The 12,928-nt window shown below is 39.6% G+C and overlaps 1 protein-coding gene across 2 annotated transcripts in view; it reads right to left on the bottom strand.

Annotated features, from left to right (window-relative positions):
• LOC149088737 (uncharacterized) overlaps window positions 1-12,928 on the bottom strand; it is a 24,491-nt gene extending 11,563 nt beyond the window's left edge. The window contains exon 1 of one of the 2 annotated variants that reach the window (XM_089249524.1): window positions 12,582-12,928. The gene's annotated coding sequence lies outside the window, so the exon portion shown is untranslated. Of the gene's footprint in view, window positions 1-3,525; window positions 3,683-12,581 lie in introns of those variants that run through there. The other variant, XM_089249532.1, reaches the window with a different exon arrangement.

Raw genomic sequence — 12,928 nt, 5'->3', positions numbered from 1 at the left:
TTTCACAAACATTATTGGCTGCTGATCTCATTGTCACTGTTTTTTGTAAAACGATATGCAATTCCTCAATTTTTATTTTAAATACAGTGAAACCTCGCTACAACGATACTTGATATAACGAGATATCCTTTACTTATCCCTTATAAATCCCTCTATAACGATATTTTTAGTTTCCTGAAACCGCTATAAAAAACTATATTTTTTTATATTTTGCTCAAAATCCTATTGAATTTAATTTTAACTTCGTCTCGTCACTTGTTTTCCTTCTTCTGAAGGCACTGATAATATCAACATCCTGCGCTAAAAAAGCGCCGAAAGCTAAAGGAAGTTATTGCTACTTTCTGTGTAAGACAAGAAAGCACAATGCGGTAAACTTCTTTACAGGGGCAATGCGTCTTAGTGAATTCGCATAATAAATTAATCAATTAAAATTTTTTGCGGTGAATAAATACATAAAAGCACATTCCCTGATGCTATCAATAATGTCGATGTAGAAAATATGACAACAATAGCATAAATTTCATCACACGTAAGGAAAGTTTTGCCTCTCGATGGATAATCCCCTCCACAACGATATTTTTTTCCTGATCCGCAGAATATCGTTTTAGCGAGGTTTCACTGCATCAAAAGATGTTAATTTTTGACAAAAGTAAGTGTTCATCCTATTGTTATTCAGGAGAACGTTTTATATTAAAGTTTAAGCACATCAAATATAAAATTTCAAATGTACAGTTACATGAAACAGCAAACATGAAAAGATGCAAAATACAGGGTGTTTCAAAAAGAATCATCCGAATATCATAACTATTCAGCTTTTAGTCCGTTTTGATCGAATAATGTATAGGTAGAGAAAAGGAAATCTCAAGTTTCACGCAGTTGCCGACAGGTAGCGCTAACGCTCTTCCACTTCAGTGTTTGTCAATATTGGCTTTTCCCACAGTTAGAAACCGATTCGGATGACATAATTTTTCAGTAGGACGGGACACCACCACACTGGAGCTTTGACGTTCTCCAGACTTTCACGTCTATCTCCGCCTATGTCACTCACTCATACAGTCACTCATAAATGTTCACTCACTTGGTCGCTCATGCTGTCACGGCAGGCGAAATGTCAATGTCGAAATTTCCGGATCCCCGTCTTGTTATGTATAACATGGTGCAAAAAAAGAATAGAAGTTAAATGGATGGAAGTAAATAATTTATATAGATTTTATTTCTGTTGGGTTGTGTGTGTGTTGCCACTAAACTTTTTAATTGAATTTGAGGATTTTTTTATTCTTTTTACATTTGTACTTGCTATAAATTCTGGCTGGTCCAGAAACTCTGACCTGTTTTGAAAACAATATTTGAAAAAAAAAGCTGTAAAACCTCCTCTAGCGGCCACCTCAAAACAACGGTAATCTCCGAACTGCCACATTTTGTTAGAACCGAACGTGTCTCATAGGCTTAACATTATAGGTAACCTCCGAACAACGGCTACTTTGGACATGGAGTAGGAAAAAAATACGCATATCGCTATGAGAAAAATATTTTCAAGCTGATTTTCAAGGGTTCCCCTCCCCACCAAACCTCTATAGGGAAAAATTACGTATGGTTTTTTTTCCTGTGTGCAAATGCTACATGGGTGTATTGAAGGCAGTGGAGAGGTAAAAAAGGGTCCCTTAAGTTATCTATAGTTGTGCCGCGGACCACTTAAGTGATCTTTAAATGCACTGAGTGTCTCTTAAGTAATCTGTAAATGGGCTACGGGTCACCAAGTGATCTGAGAATGTGCCACTTAGTTCATTCTTGCAAAATTCGGTTTGAGATCGCGAGCCACATCAGATGACTTTGAGAGCCACATTTGGCCCGCTTGCCATGGGTTGAGTATGTATGGTCTTAATCGTGAGTGGGAATAAATAACATTTAGGGTTGCTGGTACACCACACCGTCTTGGTCCATATCCGTTTTTCTCGCCAAGTCTGTTGTGTTCCATACCTCAGCAATGCAAGTCTAAATTTTATAATGCCAAAATAGTGCTGTAGATCGATTAACAGGGCTGCAACTAGATGCTTGGTCAGCCGGGGCAAACAGATATTTTGGTTCCCCCTTGTAATGTTGAAGGGGTCCCTTAAATGGGGAAATTTGGGCCCGCTTTGGTCTGGTGTCCGGTGCAGCAGACCCGCCTCTAGTTGCGGCATTGTTGTTAATCAATTATTATTATAATATCACAGCATCAATATAATCATACTTTCTAATATAATCAATTATATAACTAATGTAATTAATTACAGAATGGATTATTATTTTACATGTTATAAAAGTCGCAAATTTTATACAGGCCTAGTTGATTTTTTTTTCCAGAAATAAAACGGTTATTCCCAATAGAGGCCACATTTTCACAGTCCCGTTAGTGGCCGTTGTTTGGAGGTTTTACTGCATATATTTCCAATCTACACCTACTCATTCTTTCCTTACTTTCATTCTTTGTTATACCCATGTTACAAAGAACATGGCGAGAAATGTCATATAGGCTTGGCATCCTCTGCGTCTCTAGAAAAGCTGTGAGCGCATGTAGAAATTTTGTAGTAAGTAACAAAAAAAGCTTTGAAACCTTTCTCTTTCAAATGCTTCAAGACGTTTGTCTATCTTTTTTTAATTTTGTTTTTAATGTGTTTCTTTTTTCAAAAGGTCAAGATTTCTGGACCGCCCTGTATATAAAATTGATTGACAGACTCTGCGTGTCTGTCTGTGTGTTTATGGTCTCCATACAAATCTACAATTTTAGATCTGTGGTCGCCAAATTTTTGGTATTATTCCAAATGAGACCCGACTTGAACGACAGGCTACTTAAAAAGTTCGACAGAGATGCGCAAATACCCGAAATAGACGAAAAACTGTCGAGCAACAATGGTTTGTAGGTCTCAACAGTGATTTTTGCAATGTTTACTTTGGTTACAGTGGTTTCCAAATAGTGCGATTCAGACTTCTTTATCCCTTTAACAGGGCCGTCCTTATCAGATGCGGGGCTCGGTGCGAAAATAATTTCGGGGCTAAGGAACCACGAGAATCAAGAAATTTTTAAATTGATGAAAAAAATAATTTCTAAATTAATGAAAATTTAGAGCCTAATGAGTTGAAAATTAATGAAAATTTAGAGCCTAATGAGTTGAAAATTAATGAAAATTTAGAGCCTAATGAGCTGAAAATTAATGAAAATTCAGAATTAATGAAAGAAATAATTCCAGGATTGATGAAAATTCCAGAATTAAATCAGTTGAAGCTCAGACACCACGTTTACTACAAAAAATGTATTTGGTATATGTTTATTTTTTTCACTTCTACGTATATTGCTGTTAATAAAGTGTGTGTGGTGGGGGGGGGGCCCGTTGCTACCACACCTGTCGCCCACTCCTAAGGGCGGCTCTGCCCTTTACAATAGTTTTTTAACTTCTTCAATGCTCTCAGTACATGGAGAAAACACCCGGGCAGCGAAGGCGGTATTATAGCCGGTAAAAATAATTGAAAGAGGAGAAGAGCACATACCGTTTATTCGTGCATCCTAGGTCAAATGATGTGTGCGTGTGTTTTGTAATCTTGAAAAGCGTGTGAATCGGATCTGAAAAATCAGTCCAAGCAAGTCCAAAACATGTTCAAACAGATGTATTCCGTGTTGTTGCATCGAAGAACTGCCGAAGAAGACTTTTCGAACCAAGTTCGGTGTTGCTTAGTTTTAGAGAACCGGAAACCCGGATGTGATTTCAGAAACTTTTCTTTTCTGCCTCTTTCCTACCCAATGTTTTTTCTTCCCCTCCCCCCTTTCTCTATTACCGAAAGGTTTAAACTTCCTGTGTTATGTCTTAACGCGGAAACGTCATTTTAGTAGCGACAACAAAGGATTTTTATTTTGGTTCCTTGCAGAGTGAAAATAGATATTTTTGTTCAATGTATATAACATCTGATAAGACATGTAGTAAGATAATATACAGACGAGCCCGCCATAGGCGGTGATAGACTGGGAAGTCTGGGGGGGCTGGTCTTTATTGCTGGGGGGCACGATGATGATGATTGATGATGTCTATACATATATGCATTAGATCAGCCGACTTCACTTTTGAGGCTGCCCCTCCCCCAGCCCATGGAGCCCGCTTATAACGAAATCGGCAATTGCTTCGTTGGCAAGAATGGACTTTTTTTTCATTTGATATAAGTTCCATGAAATCAGAAGTTCTCTTTCAGAAACTGAATGTGAAGTACTACTACACACGCCCTTTAAAAAACTCAGAACACCCCCCCCCCCCCACAAATATACGAAAGCAGTTCATTAAACGCTCAAACTGGAAAGACCAAATTAAGGGTACGGTTCTAATTTTAATTTTCATCTTATAAGGGGTTCTTCTTGAGCATATCGGCAGCAAAAAAATTGCATAAAGTAGATTGAATGTTTCTTGAGTGTGTCAAACTAGTTTTTCCTTTTTGTTTCAAAAAATTAGAACAACCCGAATTAGATCATTACATGAATATTTTCATGCAAATTTACATCAACTTGATCGGATTCGTGTTTTATACCTTTCCTCGTTATGTATATAAACCGAAATTCTCTCGTTCAATCTTCGCAATACGGGTAGAAACACGGGACATTTCTGCGGGAAAATTACATGTTGATTTGGTAGGACAGTATGAGGAAACGCATGCTGATTTCGTTCGAATACATTGTATTGTGGTCATCTTCGGCCTTGAACATGAATCTTATGCATCAAGACATTGAATTTAAAAGTCTTCACCGCAGATCTGGATTGGACCTCAACCATGAATCCCATCGTCGCTATTTTAAAGCCGATAGCAACTGGTTTACAATTGATCAGATTGATTTTTTTTTTGACACGACTCCACAATAGAGGATCAGCATCAGGTACAATCATCAGATATCACGAAACCACCGAAGTATCGATGATGTTTGATGGACATTGCCGAATTCTTGATCCAATTCTTTTCCATCTTCGGACGAAGTTTTCAGCCTCTGGAACCAAAAAATATAGACCAATGAATCAGAAGAAGAGAGAATTCCATCTTCGAAGACTTCTCTGGATGGAGGTGTAGGTATTAAGCGCTCTCTACCTTTTAATTCTAGAAGTTGATGACTTTTATGGAAAAGGAAATTTGATGGGATTTCACTTCTTTTTGAAAGTTCCATAGTCCTCTTTTTTTTACGTCGCGCAATTTTTGTACATCCCTTTATTTTTCAAAATTAAATTTTGCACATTGTTGCACATCACATAAACTCAAATAGCCACGCGTGAAAGGCTTTGTTATTTGTTACTAGGGTGACCTATAGCTATTGAAGTCCGGACACATCAGGATGTATCCGATATCTCACATTTCAGTGATATATCGAAGCATTCCCGGAGGATGGGTGTGCCCGAGAAATTTATTTTTTCACACAATCACCACTCACCAACGGGAGGGACCTTAGTTTTACCCTACTGTTGACAAAATTCCAACGGACCTGCAACGCCCGTTTCGTTATTTTCTGATAATCCCCCCCCCCCCTCCTCCTCCTCCTTCCTTCCTTCCTTCCTTGCCGAGAAGACAACTTCAGAAATTTAAAGGATATTCCTTCAAAGTGAAGAACCGAAACCCCACGGTAACCAGTAATTTGGTGCGACAGGCGCTCTACAGTTTCCTTTTGTTTTCGTAACACCGCATTCCTGATTGAAGCGCCCGACTGCCACTTCCTTGCCGGCCTATAATACCCCTTTCTCTCTTGTTTGGGTACTTGGACGGCCACTTTCGTTCTTACTTCGAAGTGTTGGGCATGCCGTTCAGTAAGCATATTGTTAGTGCAACTAACAGTGTCCACTAGTTTACTGCAACGAGACCGACATTTTCAAATTGCTTAGCTTAATCTCTTGCTTTTTCCTGATCTATTTAGCAACATTCTGTCCCCGCAACCCCTTTCGAAGTTCGTATCATGATCCATTCTATTTCTCTGTCTCGTTTTCTCCCCCTTCCTTAGTTGCCGAAAAGACAAATTTTGAAGTTATAATTTGAATGATTAAGAACCGAAGCCCCACGGCAACCAATAATTTGTTGCGCCACTTCATTTTCCAGTTAGCTCGTGCTTTTCAAACCCCGCATTCTAATTTGAAAGGCTAGATTGCCACTTGCGGGCTCGGACGGCCACTTTCGGAAATGAAACTTCGAATTGTTGGGCTAGCATTTTAGTACGGACATTAAGAGGGCGGCACCACCCATCTAATCTCTCCCCATCGGCACTCTACTCGGGAATTATTTCCGCTTCGCGCTGCCAGAGCATGATCGGGGGAGTCTGATCACCAGAATAATTGCCGTATGGCCGGGTCGAAGTGTAACGAGGTTACACTTTAGTACGCACATTACTAGAGCAAGTCTAACAGCGACCACTCTTTTACTGCCAAGAGACATTTCCAAATCGCTTAACGCAATTTCATGCGCTTTCTTGCACTCCTCTTCAATAACATTCTGCCCCCGTAACAAGTTTCGAAGTTCGTATCACGACCCATTCTATGTCTTCCACCCCCCCCCCCTCTTTAGTTGCCTGAAAAGCAACTTCAGAAATTTAAAAGATATTCGTTCAAAGTGAAGACCCGAAGCCCCACAGCAACAAATAATTTGCTGTGACAATTCCAGTTGGTTCGTGGTTTTCAAACACTGCAGTCTAAATTTAAAGGCTTGGAAAGCCACTTTCATTCTGAATCTTCGAAGTGTTAGGCTTGCACTTCAGTACATTGCTAGAGTAAAAACAGATTTATATAAATGCGGATAAACCGTTTTACCCGCATTTTTAGTGCTGTTTTCCCCCGACTTTCCTCCTGTTTTGGAATTCGAATAGCTCAGTGAATATTGCACTTGGAAACGGAATTTTTTTCCCCGGCATTATGAGAGCCAGGGCAACAACTTTCTAATTGGATTTTTGGGCACGGAGTGTCCATATAAAAAGTTAATTTTTCTTAATTCAATAACTACACAAACTCTTGCAACATGAGTGGCTTATGTGAAATAACTGCACGTTATTCGGATACTTTTTCTAATTGGAAGTATGCTTCTTGTGTGAAATTCCAAACGTCCTTTTACCTATACACCCTGTATATAGATTATTACTTATAGCTACGAAAAATATTCGATTAATCTATTAAAAATTTTGACTAACCAGTTAAAAATTCTATTCAATTCCCAGAACTTGATCGGGAGAAGTCTCTCGTAGTCTTCCTATAGAAGTTTATTCTCGTCATCTTTTCAAGGTAGTCGTCATCACCAAAATACAAAACCTTGCAACATGGAATGGATATAGTAACGTAGTCTTCCTAGATTTTGATTCTCGTGGTCTTGAAAAACAAATTCTACAGCTATTCAAAAGAAATTTATTCAAATAATCACAGAACTAGATCATTGTTTCGGGGCTTGATTTCCGTGGTCTTCCAGAATCTTCATGCAGAACATAATTCGCATAGTCTTCCTTAATTAAGGACGGTTCCCTTGGTCTTCCTGGAACGTGTTTCTCGTGGTATTTCGAGGTTATCGTTTCCAGAAAATTAACTTTCCTAGTTTTCCAATATCGTTTTTCCCGCGGTGCAAAAGCATGATTGCACAGGTTTGTATATAATAAATAAATAATAATAAAATAAATGATTCCTGCAACCAAATGCTTTAGAAGTGTTTGGAACTTGCGAGTGCTCGTTTTGATTGTTACGCAGAAAATTTTAATTTCTGAATCGATTCGGTGGGTGCTTAGACCCCCGTGTCATAAATTACCGTGGGTGCTTGAGCACTCGCAGCACCCCCGGCTCCGATGCCACTGTTTCGGACTGTAATGTCGCTGCGGATTCCTTTCCAAAGATGCTCGGCACCAGAGCGACTAAAAAACTAATTCACCATACACAGCCCGAAAAACTTTGAAAAAATAAGAAAAGGACTTTCTGGATATTGGGTGCCGAGATAAATTTGCGGGGGGGGGGGGGGGAAAGGTTGCTGTTTGTCTCTACCAGAAATCGAACCCGGGTCCTCTCGGGGTCAGGTTACCCGAATTGTTTGATTTTCATGCTTTTCGCTAGTGCTGAAAGATGAAGAACCCGTACAACGATGGATATTTTATTACTGTGTATGTGTGTGTGAATAGGAAAAAAAGTTGTCTACAGGTGTCCACAAGAACGACAACAGGTGTTTTCGACAACAGAAAAATGTTAGTTCATCATTATGCGGCGACTACATCACGATCTAGTGAGCGACGAGGAAAAAAGTCACTTCTCAAACTGCCAGACAACCCCATAATAATAATAATAATAACAACGAATTTAAAAATCGTTGTTCACTGATGTTAGAATATACATATATTCGCATGTACTGTAGCTGTATTATATTAAAAGTCTTTTATAACGAGTACTGCTTATAACGAGAATCTCGTTATTTCCATTAATTTGCAAGGGATCGTTAAAAAGCTAATGTTGAAGATGAAAAAAAATATTTTTTCGTGTACAGCGAGTTGTATTTGTGAATGAAAATCAGAGCACATTCACTATAACGACACGGAAACTCTCGAAAAACGTGTTTTATTTTCCATTTCCTTTAAGAATTATACATGAAATGAACATTTAATGTATATAAGTGCCATTACAGTGGCATTTTTTTAAAAATCTGGGGGCATTGCCCCCCCCCCCCAGCGTCAAAGGTGAAGTTGACTGATCTAATGTATATATGAATTGGCATCATCATCATCATCGTGCCCCTCCCCAGAAATAATGGCCGTGCCCCCCCCCCCCCCAGACTTCCAAGTCTATCTCTGTCTATGGTGGGGGTGCTCAAATGGCGTCATCCCCTAGATTCCGGCGAATATGCATGTCAGTACTTTCCATGTAGATAAGAAGACTACGTGCTGTATCTTATGTTCTTGTAATCTGTAAGGAGGAGTGAAAAAACGCATAATTTTATCTGTAGGTGTGTTGGTTGGGCCGGACATCTGGTTTTGATATCAGTATTATTTTCCTCGAAAAAGCCTTACCCCCCCCCCCTTTTTTTTTTTCTTGGAATTTTCCAAAATTAGACAGACAGGTCTATTTGAAGCATCATACCCCTTAGGGCAATAAATTTTTTTTGTGGCCCTAACTGGCTAACGTTGCTAGGCTTCAAATTTACATGCTTACTCTGGAAAATTTCAACCGAATTCACTATAACGTTTAGTCAGCTAGGCCCTCAGGCCGTGCTCATGTGGGACCATTCGTTACGACGGCACTGAACCCAAGACAAAAAGGTCTTAAACATTTTATCTGCCTTAAGTGTTATTCGACATATTTATAATACAGTAAAACCTCTCTTTTGGGGACACCGACGGGACAAAAAAAAATCCATCCGTAAAAGAGGGGTGACCACATCTAAGGGGTTCCGTTGAGAGGAGTTTTACTATACAACGAATACTCCAGTTGCAGAAACTGCCGCATTTCACAAAGTGCAAAATTCTATTATGCAATCAACATTGTGTATGCATAAGCAGCTAGCTCTAAATGCATATTTCAGCAGAAGTAGTTCAAAATAAAATGGATAAGAAGGGTAAATTCGTCTAGTTCGTCCTCTCCCCCCCCCCCCAACCACTATTTATGTTTCTACAGTGCAAAAAACTGAAATTCTTTTACAACGTGAAGTCCGCCATAGCGACAATTTTTCCTCTGATCATGAAATGTCCGTTGTAACGGACTTTTATTGTATTTGGCGTTTCAGTAGGAAAAGTATGTTGCAGTCCCATGGGGATAAAAATCCCCAACAGGATGAATTGTTTTCTGGTCCGAAATTTTCCTTGAATTTACCTATAGTATATAGGGTATTGTGTATAAGAAGTGGGTTTCTAAAAAAATAGGTTTTGCTCCCAGTAGGCTGTAACCACAGAGTAAGAATAATCTCTATTCTATTATATCTTTAGTCTATGGCTGTAACACACTCAAAATGAATCACGATGATTGGTCTGGATTTTTCTGATTTCGTTTGATCGGAACTATTTTTAAAACTAGGGCGGCTAATAATCGAAAAGCATGACGGGAGGGCGGGGGGGGGGGGGGAGGCATTTTTCTAGTTTTAAAATTTTCAAAACTATTCTGCAATGTCTAAGGACTTGGTTCTATCGCCATAGCGGCAATTTATAGTACCTTTCTACCTCTGGAAAAAATTCTATCGTATAATTTTTCATAATCATTCTTATACCTTAATCCATAATTACAACGGAATTGCAAGGGACCGCGATTTGTTTTCCGTTGAACACAGGTTTCCGCTTTATAAAGGTTCAATTGATATAATATGTGTAAAATTATGTAACGATCTCGTGTGTAATTGAAATAAAATAAAAATTAATTAATTGAAAAAAAGTAAAGAGTAAATAATTTAAAGTAGATAAAATAAATAATTAATTATTCTATAATTACTAAATACTGTATTTAGGTTTTGACAGTATTTATGCAAAATTCCGACCTACACTGTTCTGATTCTAAAATAACGGCATGTACCGTCCTTTTCATGGCCCCCACATCCTGGAGCGGGGCCCCTAGGATGAGACTTTTGGCGGGCCCCCAGACCAGACTTTTCATGGGGCCCCTTGGAGCCCTGTCAGCCTCCCCCTTGTGGGGGCCATGGTCCTTTTTAACTACCTCAAAAATTTTCAATCAGGATGCCAATATCTGTCAGGTTCGGTTTGTGCATTATCGTCTATGTTTATGTAATCCACAGCATCAGGGCCATAACTAAGAATTTTGTGAGGGCAATAAAGAGAGAGCAACACACATGATTTCTCCACCCCCTACCACTTTAAAATTTGATGATTTTATGACGGTGTTTTTTGTTCCTATCAAAATTTCAGCCCACTTTGCCCCTCTTTCTGATTAATTCCGGCCCTGGTGTCAGCCTTGCGATCACTTACAACTTTGTGTCTTGCATATCATTTGGAAATTCAACCTTTTCACTGATTTCTCCGGTGGAAAAGCCTGCTTTTCCGAAAAATTTTATCAGTTTCAGAAAAAGCAACTGCTTTACACACGGCTTATCAAAACCACAGCAACAAGTACAGAAACTGATTTTCGCTAATCTAAGGCTCGATGATTTCACATTTCCAAGCATAGATTGCGTAAAAGGTTTCGGTGGAGCACCTTAACATTTTGTATGATCCTTTGGTCTGTTGGTCGCCAGACACTCTCAAGTGTTTGTGTGAAATTATTCGTTAAAGAGTGCAATTTTCCTTGCGGTTTCCGCGTTAGACAGATTCCGTTTAATCCAGATTTTTTAATGTGCATTTTGGCATTGAAATCACGGGACCACAATTTTTTTTCCGTTGAACACAGATTTCCGCTTAATACAGGTTCCGTTAAAGACAGGTTTTACTGTACCATATTCATAATTAATCATTATGTAATAACTCTATTGTGTTGTGTTTGTGGACCAACCAGGTACGATCATGCTTTCGTCGTACATGTGTTCGGAATTTAGGCGGAGATATGGACTTGAAGGTCTGGGGACCACGATGATGATGATAATGTCAATGCATACATATGGCACCCACAAGGGTGAGACTGACAGGGCTCCAGCCCTGAGACAATTGCCAACACTTTTTATATGTGGTTGCCCTGCTCCAGTATGTGGGAAGGGAGGGGAAACTAACATACATGAGAGCCACTCATAGACATATTTAATGTTGGGTGGGCAATGTGTCCCCCATATCTGCATGGTGTTCAGAAGGTGTTGCCAGGACTGCAACTAGATATTTGGTCAGCCAGGGCAAGCACGCATTTCGGCGCCCTCCCTTGTAAAATTGAAGGGGATTAAAAAGGGAAATCTGTGCCTCCTCCGGTCCGGGTACCACACCCGCCTGCTTACCCCTCCCCCACCCCCTAGTTAAGGGACAGGCTATAAATACCCGTGGCTGCTAGTTTAAACTCCGTTATAGCGCCCCCGAAGTCGTAGCGAACCCACTTAGCACCAGAAATTTTTAGTGAACAAATCCTCCATTTTAGGCCTTACACGTATAAAACCGTGATTCGATACAACGCCAACTTTTTATAGCGTCATTTTTTTTTGTGAAATAGGTGGCGTTAAATCGGGGTTTGGCTGTACCTTATGCCTATCTACTACTTCATATACGATACGACGGCACTGTTCGATGCGCTCGATGGAAATCAGCAAAAATATCCAACGCCGTGGATACCCATTGGAGGCCGCTGCATAAATGTCTTCAGCTTCTACAGTGAGAAAGGGGGGAAAAATTTAATAGCCTTAACAAGGGAGAAAGCTGGCAAAGGACTCTAGCCTAGGACGGGGGGTGGGAGGACAAGCAACCTTTTCTTTTTCACTATAGATTTATTTTACTTCAGGAGCTAAGCTGGCTACACCCCAGGGCGGCAACTTCAAAGGGGAGGTATATTCAAGTAATTGATGGTCAAGAACATTTAATTAGATCGGCAAAATTTGGATAGCCCACAGGCGGTGGGATGTGGAAATCCGTGGAATTTCGATATGAAAAGTCTAAATGGGTACTAACTACTAGAAAAAGACTCCAAGAACTGTGTCAATTCATATGGAAATCCAAAGAAACGTACCTTTTTAGGATACTACGAAATGATCGCGAAGAAAAGGTTTTCACAGTGATTCCAACTTCCTCGGCTGATGATGATTCACTGGCGATAACGCCGCTGCCTTGCTCATGATTTCTTCGGAAACCGCGTCAAAAAAATTAGACTCAGATCTCAAACACTTTCTACGCGACTGAATATAGAAAATCTTCTTTTCTAAAAAAAAAAAGGTGAGAACAGCAAATCTTTTTCGCAGTTGCGGACGACGTCATGGAAGATACACTCGTGGTGATACATATAATATTAAAATAATAATAATAGCAATAAAAAAAAAGAGCAAAGCCACCTGCAGAACGATTTTCGTGCATGCATGT

This window comes from Pholcus phalangioides, unplaced genomic scaffold, assembly GCF_987345545.1.
Source record: "Pholcus phalangioides strain wild (caught in Gottingen) unplaced genomic scaffold, Ppha-v1.0 ptg000003l_1, whole genome shotgun sequence".
Taxonomy (NCBI): Eukaryota; Metazoa; Arthropoda; class Arachnida; order Araneae; family Pholcidae; genus Pholcus; species Pholcus phalangioides.
Note: the sequence above shows the minus strand (reverse complement) of the source record. Positions and strands in the feature narration are given on the sequence as shown.